The 16104-nt window shown below is 37.9% G+C and overlaps 1 long non-coding RNA gene across 8 annotated transcripts; it reads right to left on the minus strand.

Annotated features, from left to right (window-relative positions):
* Positions 1 to 2388: 2388 nt before the first annotated feature.
* LOC147557838 (uncharacterized) lies at positions 2389 to 5678 on the minus strand. 8 transcript variants are annotated; one of them, XR_015234202.1, is made up of 6 exons: positions 5547 to 5678; positions 5401 to 5457; positions 4440 to 4539; positions 3848 to 4135; positions 3554 to 3639; positions 2389 to 2717 (listed from the first exon to the last, which is right to left on the minus strand). It is a non-coding gene; the product is annotated as an uncharacterized LOC147557838 (long non-coding RNA). The 8 variants fall into 8 exon arrangements; XR_015234206.1 differs by having other exon boundaries at positions 4079 to 4135; positions 5547 to 5673; XR_015234205.1 differs by having other exon boundaries at positions 3384 to 3639; positions 4079 to 4135; positions 5547 to 5673.
* Positions 5679 to 16104: the final 10426 nt, after the last annotated feature.

Below are 16104 nucleotides of genomic sequence, written 5' to 3' on the forward strand. Positions count from 1 at the left end.
GAGAACTGTCTACTTGATTCAATCATTGTTTCAGCATATGAGAAATATTCATCCAAGGGTAGAAAAACATACCTGAAGATACTTTTCAATGTCGTCCAATCGTCTATGAATTTTTTCCCTTCGTCAATGAGTCTCCATTGCATTGCATTGAATTGTTCATAGATTCTTTCGGACATATGTTGTTCCACGACAAAAACCTTATCTTCGACATGTATATCTTGATTTATGAACCAATCCTCCATCTGTTGAATCCAAAAATCTATATGGTATTGACCGTCGAAGAGAGGAATTTTGGAAACGTTATTAATTTTTTCTTGATCTTTTCGATCAACGTAGAATTGTTTAGAATCTCGAAAGGGATCCCAATCTAAACGTGGAAAAAATTTCCAACACTCAAGGAGAGATGTATCCATGAAAAAAATTTCATCTTTTGTTCCCAGATTTTTAAAGCTCTGAATACCAGCTGATGTAGATTGTTGCGGAAGCGTAAAAGTAATGGAATCCACCATTGTTAATAAACTAAACTAACGAAATAAAGCTGATAAAATAACGATAAACAATAAACTTGATTAATAACTTGGTTGATAATATTCTCTGATCTGATTAACAAAGACAGACTGGACTTCTCTTATATAGAGATTGTACTTTCCTAGATAGACTCGAATAAAGAAAGAAGATAACTACTAAGGAAACTTTCCTAGATTGCTTGGACTCTAAACATGGAAACCCTAAATACTAAAATCTGGAAACTACGTTAATGTAGCAACCTGGCCGTTAGGCCCACTAATCTCTTGGCCGAAGGGCCTATTAAGGAGATGGCCTCCATCATTAATTACTTTGATTTACCAGGTATAATGGTTGGATCCTCTTTCAGCCACACCATGCTAATCCACTATGAATATGAAGTTACAACTTACCCGAGTTACCGTACACAAAGTCTAGTGCACTCCCCGGTTACAAACCCTCACTACAACTCTCCCTCTCACACTTACAAAGCTCTCTTGATCTCACACTCTCTCGTTCTCTTTCAATTATACAGAAGAGAAACTCTCTTGAGATGGGATACTGATGTTGAGAATGGTTCTGGCTATTTATAGCCTTCTTACCCGTAAGATAAAAAACAAAGCATTTAATACTTGGCAACAAAAGTCTTCACATTTAATGCATGAGAAGGAAGTATTCCTCAAATGCAGGAAGAGATGGATTTTTCTTCTCCCATCAGTAAAGAGTGAAACCCATGTGTTTGTGCATGTGAACTCAAAGCTAGGCATCATAGTGACGAGACATGAAAATGTCCAATCTGAATCTTTTAACTTGGATTAGTTATTCTATTTCGAGCAGTTACTGATAAATTACGTGTTTTACTTTCTCAAGTGTCTTTACAGGGTTCAGTGTGAAAAACAAACGAAATCAAGAGAAATTGATGTTAGGGGCATTTTGGTCATCTGGTGATAAGGGTAGTATGGTAATTTTGGATAATGTTGATGCTTTGATGAAAGCAGAGTCAAAGACGGATCCGTGGGTGAAAACAGAAGTCAAATCGGAGTCCGGACGAGCAATTTAGGCGAAGTCAAAATTCGAGTTAAAATTTGTGGACCAAAGAACTTCCTGGTACACGTGGCGTGCAGATATGAAATAGCCGACGGTGCAGATGGGAGGCGGGATACCACTGGTAAAGCTGCAAGTGCATTTGGGAAGACTAGAAGTTAATGATCCAGTACAACCTAGTGAGTGATTTTACCGTACAATCGACGCGGGACTTGTTAATCCAAGAACTTTAATCTATGCAGAAAACGTGGCTTCATCTGAAGCAACGGATGGCACAACCCTTCACTGTCCGTGAAGCACTGAATCAGTGCTATTTGACAACTCTTCTTCGACAGATTGGTTCCCAGATCTATAGTAACACGAGGGTGTAACCCGTTGCCTTCAAACAGTATTTTTGAATGAGCTTGTTTTTCCCTTTCTGATTGACATTGCAAATTGAAGTTTATTTAGTCGAGCTAGTTATAATATAATCTAGTCAAATAAGTTTTCTCATTATAGAAAACATAATCGACTGAGCATTTTTACCATTATGTTCGACAAAGTCTTATGTGAACATCAATTTGCATAAAATATCGATTAGAAAATGTCATAAATGTTTAGAAATAATTTGACTTTTATCTCCTCCGTCTGATCAGGGAGATTCTTTTTTATACATGTAACCCAAACGTAGCCCTTAGCCAACTCAAGCATTGGGTGTTCTAAAGATCATCTGGTGTTCCAAAGGCCGATTACAGCTGCTTGATCTTGGTAAATGAGAATGTAAAAAAGATAAAACAAAAGGAAGCGAACTTACTGTCAATCCAAAATTATCTGCTAGCAAAACTTTAATAAACAACAATATGGTAAGCAGTTAGCTACATTAATACCACTAACTGTTTACAAAGCATAGTGAAATTACAGTATAACAATGGAACAAAAATAAATCGCATTTGTCCAATACAAATCTCAATGCTAGCACCGAAGTTTAACTCATGACATCACTGGATATTTTGCTATAGGTTATGATGCGTTGTTTAACAACTACTTGCTCTAAATGCAGAACATGATTGAACCCCATTAATTCGATACAAACTCATGACGTCTCTGAGATTGAACCAAGACAAGATTGAACCCCTCGATTGAGTCTTCTACATATCCAATGTGAATCTCCACTTCATTACTCCCTTGCCCTATATAGTTTCACGACACATTAGCAACAGAAAATAGATTTTAATAGAATCTAAAAAACTACAAACGTGAAGGTATGACACTTTAAATTAAACAATTAAACCCATACACAGGTTAAGCACTTACATTTTTCATATAGTTATACAGATACAAATTAAATGAACCTCCTTTCAGGTTAATCACTTGAGCGGAAAAAAATGCTAAAAGGTAATGTATAGTTATGATAAGAAAGCTAAGTTTTCTAACATCGGTAAAATACCTGACCTGTACTTAAAATGAAACAAAACGAAAAATGAGCGGGAAAAAAAAAATGCTAAAAGGTAATGTATAGTTATGATAAGAAAGCTAAGTTTTCTAACATCGGTAAAATACCTGACCTGTACTTAAAATGAAACAAAACCAAAAATGCTAAAAGGTAATGTATAGGTTTAAAACAAAATTCCATGAATCAAGAAAGCCCTATTTATAATACCAGAGAACACAAAGCCAAAATGGATATGGGTCGGTACATAGCTACAAAGGATTTCAGCTGTAGGTTTAGTTTGAACCAAAAAAAATAAGAATTTTTATTAGTATTAAAAAAACCTATTATGAGTTCAAAGAAAGTGGGTTTACTGCGGTATAAAGCCACAAATCTATGTAGTAAAAGGAAAGGAGAGGAAGCTAACCTTGAGAAAGATACAAATCAGCTTAATTGTATTTTCAAAAAAAGGTGTTGGAGAACCTGTATAGAGTATAAATACATGGACTTTGAAAGAGAAACCTGCGTGAGAGAGATAGGAGAAAGATAGGATAGCAATTTTGAAAGACATCTGAGTGGATCATAAGCAAACCCTACCAGTACCGCGATTGGGATGGAGATCTTGCATTTTGAATCCTTACCCTCGGACTTCAAGTCTATATTATTCCGTTTTTGTCCCTCCACTGAAAATTAATCAAGAAACAATTAGAATGAAGAAAAGAACGAATCAAACTACAAACACCTCGAATTGTTGAAAAATGATGAAACCGCCATCTGAAACCCCAAAGGAGGACTCTGATTAGTTGCAAATCGACTTTGAAAGAGGAAGAGAGAACCTGCTTGAGAGAGATATAGGAAAAAAACAGAGAAAGGGAGGGAGAGAGAACCTACGTTAGAGAGAAATGAGAAGATCAGGATCCCTGGAAGAGGGTATTTTCAAAACAGGCATTTGTGTAAAGATGCTTTCTTCATTTTCTTTTCATTTAAACCCTTGATGGTTTGTACTCCAAATCAAAGTCATCAAATTTCGTGAAAACAAATCTAGGTCGTTCAAGATAAGTTTGTTCGTTTATTCTTGTCTTACAAAATCGATACAAACATCGAGAAGGAAAGGAACGAAACCTGCGGTTTATTCGTTTATTCTTGTCTTACAAAATCGATATCATGGCCGCAGTGGACCTGCAGTACTCATAAAAAAGAGAAGATGTAACTTTCTTAAACAACCAACCACACCACCTGAGATTTAGAACATAAAAGAATTATATAGATTGTTTCACCCCACATACCTCCAATAAAACATCCTATATTTATTTCAATCAACAATGCTATAAGAACATCTCAAATGTGAACATCTTAAAGCTCAATACAAACTTAAAAATATCCATTCTTAATCCAAGCTTAAGCATAAAAAATATGAACATGATTGCATTTCACAATTTACTAACCAAATATAACTTTAAAACCATAACATAAGAGTCGGTACCTTGAGACCATCCTCAATCTTAGCTACTTGAACATGAATGTCATCGACAATTTTCCCGAGAGGTGACATTGTTGGATACTTAGCTTCGTCCCAAGCAAATCTACCATTTAGAAAACCAAAAAGTCAGCTATAACCTCATGAGATCGAGCAATTAATGTGATCTAAGCAATTCTCAATCACCTAGTAAGATGAGAATGAACAGGAACTCCATCAATAGTTATTCCACTGTATATGAAAAATTGAATAATCTCCCTAATCAAACCTAACACAAACCCATTAACTTAAAGAACTTTCACTAAGAGACATAAGAGAATCAAGTGTTCCTATTATCCTATACATAGATCAGGCGTATTAAACTACAAAAATTGAAGAAGAAAATACATTAGGTATTTGGATTTTGTTTTCCCGGTAAAGAGGAGTGTCGAAGGAAGAGAGATCACCCAGTATCTCGTCAAATCTCTCTCACTTTCTCTCTCTAGATTTTTGGTAAACACAGTTACAACAAAACGAAGACGAAGTCGAATCCAATCGCTAATGAATCCCCTAAATTACACACGGTTAAAATTACCCTAAATCGATTTTCAATTTGGGGGTTTAGGAAGCTAATAAGGGCATGATTAAACTCACTTGATTATTCACAAAGGAGGATTATCACAAAGGAAGCTAATAAGGGCATGATTATCATAAAGGAATCACTAACAAAAACCTTTCTCTACACAGCAATAAAAACATAAAATCAAAACCAACACAGCAAGTTAACCTAATTCTATGTGAGAAAGGAGTATTCACAACATTTATCAAACTAAACCTAGCAGAAACAATTGTAAATACAGCAGAGTTAACCTAAATTATAAATACAGCAGAATTAACCTAAAAAAATCATATGTAACCTCAAAATTTTCTATAGAGGAGTATCCACAACAATTTAACCTAGAAGAAACAATTATTAAGAAGAAATCACCTTGAACTGCTACCCTCCAAAACCCTACGCCATAGAGAGAGAAAATCCTTGGAAACCCTGCGACAGAGATAAAGAGGGATTGTGCGTGAGAGATAGAGAGGGATTGTGCGTGAGAGAGAGAGAGAGAGAGAGAAAGAGAGAGATACCTGTGTGAGAGGTCGAGAGAGATCTATAGAGATCGATGTGAGATTAATGGAAGAGTCGGAGCTAGAATGAGATGAGCGGGAGGAGAGTTTTTGAAAAGCAAAATGGGAGAGTGATAGCTGGAACGGTTGTTTGGGTACTCGGTTTGAGATAGAAAAGGGAAATGGTAATTGTACAGAGAATCTTTGACAAGATTCTTGACAAAATACTTAGTGAACGGTCCCGATCAAAGTCAAACTTTGAAAAACTTTGATTAACCTTTGTCTTTTAGTGAAAATGAATCATTAAGTTAAGAATTTTGTCAAGGACTTTGTACATGTAGCACTCCCGGATAGAAAAATAGGGCATCTTTGAAAGATGCCTTTCTATCTATCTTTTCTATTAGGAACCGTTGGATGAATTCTCATTCAAATCCCAACCCTTAAATTATGGAAAATTAAATCTCCACCGTCAAAGACAAACTTGTAGGGATAAATCTGGGCCATTGGGAGGAGGGGAAAAGATACCCTCCTCCCTTATTATATTCTTTTCTATTCCGAACCGTTGGAAGAATTCTCATTCAAATCCCAACCCTTAAATTATGGAAAATTAAATCTCCACCATCAAAGACAAACTTGTAGGGATAAATCTGGGCCAGTGGGAGGAGGGGAAAAGATACCCTCCTCCCTTATTATATTCTTTTCTATTCCGAACCCTTGGATGAATTCTCATTCAAATCCCAAGCCTTAAATTATGGAAAATTAAATCTCCACTGTCAAAGACAAACTTGTAGGGATAAATCTGGGCCATTGGGAGGAGGGGAAAAGATACCCTCCTCCCTTATTATATAGATTCTCTCTCTCCTCTAACAAATCCAGTCTCTCATCTTTCTCTTTTGGCAACAAAAATAGAAACAGAGAAAGAAAGAGCCGTGATATAGAAAGTGGGATTGATCGGCTGGAGCGGATCTTCTCATTGGGATAGCTGGAGATAGAAATACTCTCTGATTGGAAGGAGCCGAGATTGAGAAGGAAAGAATTCGATTTTTTCTTCCTAGAAGATCGAGGAGATATGGAAGTAAATAGAAAGTGATGAAGATTTGATGATGGAGGATTTCGGTTGATAAATTAAGGAAGGAATGCAGATTGGTGGAGGATTCTTCTTCGACTTCCATAAAGGGGATTGAAGAAAACAGGAAGGGACATCTCTCGGCTGGGTATAAAAATTACACCACTATCTATTCTTCACGGCTAAAACAGAAAGAGGAACCGACACCATTATCATCACAGAGAGAACCATTGTTATAGATTCGGCTTTTGAAAGGAATTACAGAGGAGAACCATTGATCCGATCATTATTCTTCTTTTTTTATTTTATTTTTGTATTCTCCTTCTTTGTGAGAGAGAGAGAGATTACAGTAGAGAGAGAAATTGTAGAGACAGAGAAAAGAAAGAGTTTCAATCTTCTTCTCCTCTTTTTAATCCATTCGGATTGATTTGGTCATTTTTCTTGTTCTTATTTTACTGTTGCTATTAAGAGAAAACAGAAAGAGTGAGAAGAGAAAGAGAAAACAGTAGAGAGAGAGAGAGAAAAAAAAAACAGTGGGGAAGACGAGAAAATCCGTGGGAAAATAATTTTACCCACAGAGAAACTGTTTCCGAGAAGACGAGAAAATCGTGTTCTCTTAGAAAGTAGACCTACTCCAAATTGATTATCTAAGAAATGCAAAAAGTTCAATGTAAAGAGGAATTAATACAAATTTTTTATCATGAATTAATTCAAAAAGTCCTCTTAAATTTTTTGTCCACTAGGAGAATCACTACTTACTCTCTTGCTGGAGTTTCCGTGTCAGTGTCATCAGCTACTAGCAGATTTTTTTATTCGTCCTCATTTGATCGATGTCTGAAGAACTGACCAAAAAAAAAATTAACTCAAGAGAAGCCAACGATTTACATTCCCAACCATTACTAAATTTACTGGTCTAGAGTAGCAAAAGATTGAACAACACATCACAAAGAATTTGGCTAGAGAATTTAGGAAAAGTGTTAGTGAGCAAGAAAAACAAGACTACATGAGGTATAAATTTTACGTGGCTTGATATGATTCGTGCTTCTAATGATTCCAATCCAATAAACTATGGATCACGCCTAGGTTTTTGTATTCCCCAACATACTTCGAAATGAAAAAAAACGAACAAAAGCATATCCGCAGTTTGAAGTAATCGAATCTCAACTAAGCCTACTAAAACACGGAAGAGAAATCAAAATACTGATTTGAATTGATATTGTATTAATGCTGAGTAGTATTTAGTATTGTATACTAGAAGAACTAAAAAACGAACAGTGAAAATCAATATTTATTAAAAAACGAAATAAAACTAATGTATCTCATGACAGTATCTCATGACATTAAAGAGAAATCAATATTGTATTAATGCTGAGTAGTATTCACTAGATATAAAAAACGAACAGTGAAAATGTATCTCATGACATTTTTGGAATCAATTCAATAGTGATTAAAAAAAGTATTGCATATTGTTACCTCAACTTATCTTGATTTGGTATGAGATACCTCTGTATGAAATTTTTCTCAGATAACTTGATAAAACCAATAATGCCGAGGGTTATGCGAACTCCGTGAGATTTTAATATGTTGAAAGCCTTCCACCTGGGCTTAACACACCCCTCCAGACTCGAAGTGAAAATGCTGGGGGACCTCAATAGGTCCCCTTCTTGAGTCCCATGATCAGGAAGAACTTAAGACACTCATTGATTCTGTGGCTTGAAATCTTTAGACAAGCTGGCTGCTTAGTAAAAAGTGATGTGGCGTTAAAATACCACATTGAGATCACTTAACTTGGATGAGTTAGTTCGTTTCGGGTTTTATTTCTAATAATTTATGTATTTTTCTTGTTAGGAAGCTTATTTGGAGTTTGGCATTACATTCGGAATAAAACGAAGCAATTCGTCACATTTTCGTCTCATGTGGAAGAGATCGGAAGGAAAATAGCACCAGGGGTATTTTGGTCATTTTGGTGAAATCAGAGGTTCAATGGAAAGTGGAGTCAATGGTGAGTCCGGCGGTGAAGACGGAAGTCGAATCGGTGGTCGGACGGAAAAGTTATGGAACAAAGAAGTCGAGGGACATTTTGTCTACTTTGGAAATTAGAAATGTAGAAATATATACTGAAGGCACCCCTTGGTTGCTAATGAAATACAAGGCCCAAAGCCCAAAGTCCAAAGCCCAAAGGCCAAGAGTCTAAGAAAGAATTGGAGAAATCTATAAGCACCCCTCTCTTATGTCTCAAGAGTTTGGATAAAAGAAAAGAAAATCTGGAAAAAGGGGGACTTTCATCTTCTTCAATTAGTTTTCTAGGGTTTAGGAGAAGAAGGGAGAGAGAGAAGCCGCCGGCCAAAGCTTGGCCGGCCGGGAAAACAGCAACATTAGGCTTCTAGGGTTCGGACAGAGAAGCAGCTCGGGAGCAGCTGAAGCAAGGCTCGGTTTTCACGGGACAGAAAGGGACGGCAGCAGCTTAGGGTTTTGATCAGCTCGGTTCTTGAAGCTCCTTGAAACAGCAGCTCGGGTTCATCAAGGAGGAGCTCGGTCGGCGGGATTTACACATCTTTGAAGCAGCTTTTCTTCTCGAAACAGCAGCTCGGGATCAAAGGATTCGACACAGCAGCTCGGGCTTTAACGGCAGCAACTCCTTGGCCGGAATCCATCATTCTTTTGGCCGGGAAACTTTTGGGGTTTTGCTTGAGACTCTCTTGGTTTGATTATTAAGTGATTTCCTTGCCATTAGCTTTTGATTTGGTGTGGTTTCCTAGAGAGAGAAAGCTTGGTTTCAGCTTTCATGGTGGATAGTTGTTTATGAGGAAGAAGAAGACTGACTGTTAAGGGCAGGTCAAATTCTGCTGAGAGGACACCCATTTTATACTGTTAAGAGGACCCCTGCATTCTTTTACAGGGAGATCGACAGCACTTAAACACTTGTATTTCCCGTCGATCTTAGTCTCGCGCCTCATCGGAATAGGGAGATTCTCACCTTAACTTATGTCTTTCTTTATTTTCTTCCCATTTATTATTTGTATCGCCATGTCTAGCTAACTTTTGTATTCGGATACTCGTGATACATGTTTTGATGTGACAAATGAGTTTTAATGATGAAATCTTCCGGGTTTTTAGACCGTTCATGGACTAGAATCTGAGTTATACAAAGAGTTCGTTGACCAATCCATGAAGTTGACTAACTTTTCATGCTTATTGAATATTAGTAATAGTCACTATCGACTCTGTGGATCGAAGTATCCCTCTCATTCCATTCTTACTCGACTCTTCCCGAATCTCTCTCACCTCTCACTTTTAGATTAGATCGTTTTATTTGTTTATTTATTATAAATCAATCAAAATCCCAATTATCATCCTTTCATTTTAGTCTGAGTTAGTGGTTGACACCTAGACCGGTGGGCTAGACTTTCTCGATATTCTTATTACCTTCCTATCTTCGTGGATCGATCCCGGTCTTACCGGGTTATTACTTGACGCCCGTATACTTGCGGGTGGTGAACTTTTAGGGTAACCTTTTAGGCCCATCAAGTTTTTGGCGCCGCTGCCGGGGATAGGTTTAGTAGTTTGGATATTGTTTGTTCGTTTTGTTCATTAGTTTAGTGTTATTTGTTAACTTAGACGTTTTTGTTTATTTTCGAAGTTTCTGACTCTTTCTTATTTTCAGGAACTACTCTAAGGAAAAAGCCGAAAAAAAAAGAACATAGGAGCGAAGGAAAAGAAAGGAATCAGAAGGAAGAACGAAACGAGAGGAGCATTCGCTAGTATCGTATTCTATCTATTTCTTTCTACTTGTGTGTAATTGGTTGGTAGTTTACATTTATAGCTTGTGTGTTGTTCCTTGAACATTGTGAGATCATGGCACGGTATTCTAACGGTTGGTCATTCCATGATGATGATGATGACCTTGAGCAGAAGAGTTCCATCATTACCCGACCTGATATGACCTTAAGAGAATACCAACAGTTGCGTAGAGCTGAGCTTAACCAACGTGGTATGACCCTAGGAGAATACCGACGGGTTAATGAGGGGAATAGGTCAATTGAGCCTAATCGACCTGGTATGACCTTCGGAGATTATCAACGAATGTGTAGAGATGATCCGATTAGTGAGAGGAATAGACCATCTGATCCTGATCGATCTCGTATGACACTAGCAGAATACCGACAGATGTATAGAGATGGTCAGATTAGTGATGGATATCGTCCGACACCAAATATGTATGAGAGACCTTATATTCCACACTATTCTGAGACCAATGACTTTAGAGGCAGGTATGATCCTAGTATATACGGAGGGAGTTATTATCAAGAGTCTTCATTTTATTACACTGGTGAGCCTTGTTATGAGGAGACTCTTGAAGATAGATCTCGATCAGAGTCCGAGAGTCGTCTTATTGAGATGATGTCACAATTTGCTACTCAAACGAAGCAGAGGATTGAGTCCTTAACTCAAAAGATAGAGACGCTCGAGTCACAGTCATTTGTCGACGAGGAAGGGGTTTCACCACCCCAAACTCAAGAGGGTACTAGGTACGATGACGAGGGTAATACGTCTAACCCTAGTACTAAGTTAAATGTCGATAAATCTACTGAGAGGACCCAAGAGCCCGAAAATATTGATGACCTTGTTTCGTCTTTACCTCAACTTTTATCGTCTCATTATGATAGGACTATACCAGACTTTGATGTTCAGGATGATGGCTCTATGAGCAAGTTTGAGGATGACACGATTATGAACTATCCGATTTTTGACACATGTAAGGAGTCAGTCTTAGATGCAATGCTAGGAAGGCCTGATATTATAACTGACTGCGAGGCTCCAGATGCCTTTGAGGATGTTGATGACATAGTAGTTAGAGACATGTTGGATAGTTTGTCAGACTATTTACCTAAGGAAACCATGGACCTTGACTTGGTCCCCGAGCATACTGCCTTACCCTTAGAGTCTAGTTCGACTTTCCACATGATCTCAAACTCGGTTGTTGATCCCTTTTGGGACATTTCAGACGTCTTTCCAAAGACGTCTATGGACATAGTGGATATTCTGTCCACTAAGCTTCAAGATGATTTTTTGCCTTCGACTGATATTTTGACCCTTCACGTGTACGTCGATCCTTTTGATGATTTCTTTGTTGTCGTTCCTTCTATTTATGCCTACTTAGTGGACTGTGCACCCACTAAGTTTGGGGATGGCTTGTTTTCTTTTATCGTCTCATGTGCACTTTACATTTCTGATCTTTTTGTGAGACGATTAGCACCGGCATATAGCTTTATTTGGGTTGACCCCCAAAATTTCCGTCTCTTATTGTATGATCTTTGACTGATTGAGATGGATTTTGATGTTTGTGGGTATCATCTCTGGAAACCCTCCACGAGACAGAACTCGTGCTCTTGCGAAAGCAAGAGAATCAACGGCTAATTGCATAGCTCAATGCAATCGTGTGTACCCGCGTTAGTGGTCATTTTTATGGTCATGATCTTATGTGTTTCATTCTAATATTGCTTGTTTGATCATAGGAGCATTTCTTACTTGTTTAGCTTCTGAGGCATAGTTTGTTCCAAGTTTGGGGATGGCGACGAGCTCGACATCAACTTGGAACCTGTTCATACACGAGTCTCGGTAGTAGTATCTCTTATCTCCTCCGGCTATGGTAATATCTTTCCATTCTTCTCTTTAAATTAATATGTCTTATCTTTTGGTGAGTATACGGTTGAAACATTGAGGACAATGTTAATTTTAAGTTTGGGGATGGGGTATGACTTTCAGCCATGACCATGGGGTTTCAAAAGACAAGAGGGTTCAATAATTCGACCAAATTTGAAAATTTTTGGGTAGATTTGATATGACTTTAGTGGTATGCTTAAGTATGTTGATGCATGTGTTTCAGTTTTGATGAATGTTATGCATGTTCCTAGTCTTTTTCATGAACGTTAAGTCCTTTAGTGTTTGTTTTCTGATCATATGAGTAGCATCCTAAGGAAGAAGAAACATTTCTGAGGGACCTATACTAGTCATTAGTGGAGACTTAAACCCATGTGAGATATCTGAGCCTTTATATTGTTTTCGAGTGTACTCTTCTGCGCTAACTCTGAGTAGAATGAAGAGCTACTCAACCTCGTAACTTTTAAAAGAGCTTAGACGATCTCATGAGCTCAACTTTCTTAGCCATTAGGAGTGACATCAGGATAGCGACCTTACCCTTGTAGTCCATGAAACCCGACAATAGTGTCAACTTGAGGGAAACGGATACTCCACTCATTCACATACTACTCCCGAGAATGAAGACTTGGAAAGTATAGAAAAAGAATGTGAAACAAAGTGAGAATGAAGAAAAAGTTGTTTGTTGAGAATACTAGTGTTCTTGTTTTGTTATGAAAAAAGTAAAAAAAAAAAAAAAAAAAAAAAAAAAAAAAAATGAAAAGAAAAAGAAAAAAAAGTGAAAAGAAAAAAAAAAGATTGAGTTTACTTGTTATTTTGTTTGTGTTGAGAAATAATGTATTCAAAGCAGAAAACTAAGTTCAGAAGTTGTTTGAGCGTTCGTCTTATTGAGGATGTCGACATTCTCGGGATTTCACTACTTTCATCTCATTACTTGTATCCGTTGACCTTTAGGAAGCATTGTTAGAGGGTATAGTGGGTGAGAAGGGTGAGTGAACTTCCCCATTCCATTTTAGTGGTTATTTCCATTCTTTAGAGATCATTTCGTTCTAAAACTTGTTATCCTCATTTGTTTTGTATGTGTTGAGTTTCTCTTTATTCCATGCTCACACATTAGAGTGAACCGTATTATCTATTTTTGAGTGATTTCATGTTTAAGAGTGTATAACCGTGAGGCTAAAGTCGAGGCGAAATGTACTAAGATAGGAATCGAGGTTTTGCAACTTTAGACTTTGATGATGCTCATTATGATTGGACACTTACATTTTAGGATGAGATTACTAGTGAGGAGACTTTTAACATTTATATGCGTTTATCGATTTTGATTCGCTTGTTTAGCATGCTTGAGTGTATCATTTGTGGTCATTATCTTATTTACATCGATGTTGTACTCTTTATCTCTTTGAAACTGGAATTTTGTGGGTATATTCACTGGAAACCCTCACGAGACGACACTCGTCCACTAGGGGTAACCTAGGGGTTTAACGGCTTGTTGCATACGCTAAATGCAACCGGGATTCCTCCGAAAGTGAGTTAGGATTTTACTTTATTGTTTTGTTTTGTTTATTTGCTCGAGGACTAGCAAATTCTAAGTTTGGGGATGTTTGATGTGGCGTTAAAATACCACATTGAGATCACTTAACTTGGATGAGTTAGTTCGTTTCGGGTTTTATTTCTAATAATTTATGTATTTTTCTTGTTAGGAAGCTTATTTGGAGTTTGGCATTACATTCGGAATAAAACGAAGCAATTCGTCACATTTTCGTCTCATGTGGAAGAGATCGGAAGGAAAATAGCACCAGGGGTATTTTGGTCATTTTGGTGAAATCAGAGGTTCAATGGAAAGTGGAGTCAATGGTGAGTCCGGCGGTGAAGACGGAAGTCGAATCGGTGGTCGGACGGAAAAGTTATGGAACAAAGAAGTCGAGGGACATTTTGTCTACTTTGGAAATTAGAAATGTAGAAATATATACTGAAGGCACCCCTTGGTTGCTAATGAAATACAAGGCCCAAAGCCCAAAGTCCAAAGCCCAAAGGCCAAGAGTCTAAGAAAGAATTGGAGAAATCTATAAGCACCCCTCTCTTATGTCTCAAGAGTTTGGATAAAAGAAAAGAAAATCTGGAAAAAGGGGGACTTTCATCTTCTTCAATTAGTTTTCTAGGGTTTAGGAGAAGAAGGGAGAGAGAGAAGCCGCCGGCCAAAGCTTGGCCGGCCGGGAAAACAGCAACATTAGGCTTCTAGGGTTCGGACAGAGAAGCAGCTCGGGAGCAGCTGAAGCAAGGCTCGGTTTTCACGGGACAGAAAGGGACGGCAGCAGCTTAGGGTTTTGATCAGCTCGGTTCTTGAAGCTCCTTGAAACAGCAGCTCGGGTTCATCAAGGAGGAGCTCGGTCGGCGGGATTTACACATCTTTGAAGCAGCTTTTCTTCTCGAAACAGCAGCTCGGGATCAAAGGATTCGACACAGCAGCTCGGGCTTTAACGGCAGCAACTCCTTGGCCGGAATCCATCATTCTTTTGGCCGGGAAACTTTTGGGGTTTTGCTTGAGACTCTCTTGGTTTGATTATTAAGTGATTTCCTTGCCATTAGCTTTTGATTTGGTGTGGTTTCCTAGAGAGAGAAAGCTTGGTTTCAGCTTTCATGGTGGATAGTTGTTTATGAGGAAGAAGAAGACTGACTGTTAAGGGCAGGTCAAATTCTGCTGAGAGGACACCCATTTTATACTGTTAAGAGGACCCCTGCATTCTTTTACAGGGAGATCGACAGCACTTAAACACTTGTATTTCCCGTCGATCTTAGTCTCGCGCCTCATCGGAATAGGGAGATTCTCACCTTAACTTATGTCTTTCTTTATTTTCTTCCCATTTATTATTTGTATCGCCATGTCTAGCTAACTTTTGTATTCGGATACTCGTGATACATGTTTTGATGTGACAAATGAGTTTTAATGATGAAATCTTCCGGGTTTTTAGACCGTTCATGGACTAGAATCTGAGTTATACAAAGAGTTCGTTGACCAATCCATGAAGTTGACTAACTTTTCATGCTTATTGAATATTAGTAATAGTCACTATCGACTCTGTGGATCGAAGTATCCCTCTCATTCCATTCTTACTCGACTCTTCCCGAATCTCTCTCACCTCTCACTTTTAGATTAGATCGTTTTATTTGTTTATTTATTATAAATCAATCAAAATCCCAATTATCATCCTTTCATTTTAGTCTGAGTTAGTGGTTGACACCTAGACCGGTGGGCTAGACTTTCTCGATATTCTTATTACCTTCCTATCTTCGTGGATCGATCCCGGTCTTACCGGGTTATTACTTGACGCCCGTATACTTGCGGGTGGTGACCTTTTAGGGTAACCTTTTAGGCCCATCAAAAAGCGTAACCACTTCCTGATCCGACCATCCGAAAGTGTTGTAGACATCCTTTTTAGTCTCCAATGTTAACCTACTTATTCCAACAAGGACTATAACACTAATCCAAAACATTTTGGTAGAAGGCTTTCTCCCATGTTTCTCAACCCATTCCACTGTGTCTACGAATTTCTCAAAATTCCTTGTTAAAAGTCTAGGTTCTTTTTGGATTAAATACCCCATGATACTTTGAGGGACTTCCATTTTTCGCATATACTCGAATTTCTACTCCATCATCCATTCAACACCGAAAGAAAAAAGGATTCTGAAGTGTACCAATCCCAGTCCTATTTATTTTTTAGACGCATATTTCTTTAAGTACTGAACCTTAGGAATCACATCATCATCTAAACTTTTACGTGTAATATCAGGATTCTTTTTAATAAATGTTTTGAATCCATCGGCATCACCAATCAAATCATGGAGATAGCGTAA

This window comes from Eschscholzia californica, unplaced genomic scaffold (genome assembly GCF_041429995.1).
Source record: "Eschscholzia californica isolate CP2 unplaced genomic scaffold, dmEscCali1.0.p SCAF_2, whole genome shotgun sequence".
Lineage (NCBI taxonomy): Eukaryota > Viridiplantae > Streptophyta > Magnoliopsida > Ranunculales > Papaveraceae > Eschscholzia > Eschscholzia californica.